We start from the raw sequence: 2021 nt of genomic DNA, 5'->3' as shown, positions 1-2021 counted from the left end.
TTGAAAATATAGAATTTAGGGCTGAGGGTTGAAGATATAACATTTAAGGATAAGGTTTGAGAGTATCTAGCATTTAGGGTTGTCTATATAACATTAATAAATTGTCAGAATTCAAATATGGATCCATCTTGATCAACATTTGATTTGTTTTAATTTGATTATTGACAATATAAATATATAACAAGACTAAATACTATCATAATAATTACAGAGTGTATGTTCGGTAAGGTATTTTAGGAAAACAAACTACTAACCGCCACAGTCTTCGCGAGCAATTCCAAGTCTAGACCCCGTGACATCGTGTACAATCCGAAAATTTTGCTGCTGATAGTTCCCAATTATGGAAAATATAGCGTCTCCCCCGCCCGGTGGAAGAGCGAAAGCAAGGCATAACACAGAGCCGTCGTCATTCCCTGGGATTAAAGTGTTTTCCACCGGCAGAGTGAAGTCCAGATTATCATCAAAATGCAACGTGATGAGAGGAAACTCCACGTCGCTGGACGGATTATTGTAGCACGTATCAAAAGGCGATGAGGGACTAGCCATAGTCATATTAGAGAGCTGACGGCGGAAAGAATCTCGCATGGGATTGTAAGCAGGCTCCACCAGCCGAGTGCTGACTGTTCCCGAGTCTATGATACTCCCTCTTCCCGTCGAGTTGTTGAAGGTGAAGGTTCCCGCTGGGATGGAAACAAGCTCATCTCCAACAGAGATTCCGTTTAACCCCACATAATAGAAGTAATGGTACCTAGCGTTGGACAAGAGGGGCGCGAAGTGCAAGCCCGGAGCAGAAAGAGCCCCTTTACCCAGCAGGAGAGACCCGGTGAAATCAGAGGAGAAGAGGGAGGGAAGGCAATAAGAGAACGTGCTGTCATATAACGTGGCCGTCTGAGAAACGAACGAGAGAGGATCCCTCCCAAACCCAACCAATCCGGGCTCCGATAAGAGCTGGATGATTCCGCTCACCGCGTTCGCACATCCGAAGACAAATTTCTCCACCGGCTGAGAGCCCACAGAGAGCGTCTCAGATGACAAGAGCTCGTCCACCTCTGATTGGTCGCCTTAGATCTGACCAAAGCTACAGTTGACATCGTTGCTATTATTCTCACACAGGCCTAGAGACTGACACTGTTTAGAAGCACAAGGGAAGTATTTATACGTAGACGATTTGGATGGCTCGAACAATTGGAGCCCACTTGTGCAACCTGAGCAGGGGTTGCAGGGAATCCATGCGATATCGCTGCCGGTATCGAGCAGAGTGTAGAAGCTCTGCGGAGGCGTGCCGAAACCGAGCTTGATAATGTAGTTTCCCGTGTTGATGGCCTGTCCCGAGGCCAAAGGGATGTCCGCGTCCTCTTGTGGATTAACCATACTCTTGCCGGCGCTCCATCCCTTTCATCATTGCTCTGTAGCGCTGGGCGTCGCCTTTGATAGATTCAGATATCGCCTTCCACCATGTTGAATTGGGGAGGCGGAAGGGAGAACACTTGCCCTGAATGTGTATCACATTTAAACTTGATGTTTCCGATTCAAGCACAGAGCAGTTCTTGTTATCCTCTGCATCTTTCCATTTGAATGATGCAAGGTTTACTCTGGAAACCCTACTGTTTTCTGCCCACACACAAACAAGTAATAAAAAAGACACTAGGACGGAGCATAGACACTGTGTCATTGACAAGATGGCCATATTTGTAGATGTATAAAGCACAAACTACCAAATAATCGACGGATTGCATTTCGTCTCGAGTTTCTGTGGTAGTTGTTTGCTTCATTTACTTGGTTCATTTTTACTCTTATCTAGATATCAGAAACTATTAGTTGAATTGTCGACACGATAGGATTTCGTCTCAGGGAAAGGAAACTCGGAAAAGTTTTGGTAGCAAACTTCATTTAATGCTTATGCCCGTGCACCACGCAATTTCTTTCAGTAGCTATGACCGCGTCCTGCGGGATCAGAAATTTCCTTGCTTCTTCGTCGGTAACAATATATTGTGATTTATGGCGGGGGAGAAGTATCTTGA

The 2021-nt window shown here is 45.4% G+C and overlaps 1 pseudogene; it reads right to left on the bottom strand.

Moving 5' to 3' along the window:
* Positions 1-249: 249 nt before the first annotated feature.
* On the bottom strand, positions 250-1672 carry LOC131874479 (aspartyl protease AED3-like; annotated as a pseudogene).
* Positions 1673-2021: the final 349 nt, after the last annotated feature.

The sequence above is a fragment of the Cryptomeria japonica genome, chromosome 3, assembly GCF_030272615.1.
Source record: "Cryptomeria japonica chromosome 3, Sugi_1.0, whole genome shotgun sequence".
Classification (NCBI taxonomy): Eukaryota; Viridiplantae; Streptophyta; class Pinopsida; order Cupressales; family Cupressaceae; genus Cryptomeria; species Cryptomeria japonica.
Note: the sequence above shows the minus strand (reverse complement) of the source record. Positions and strands in the feature narration are given on the sequence as shown.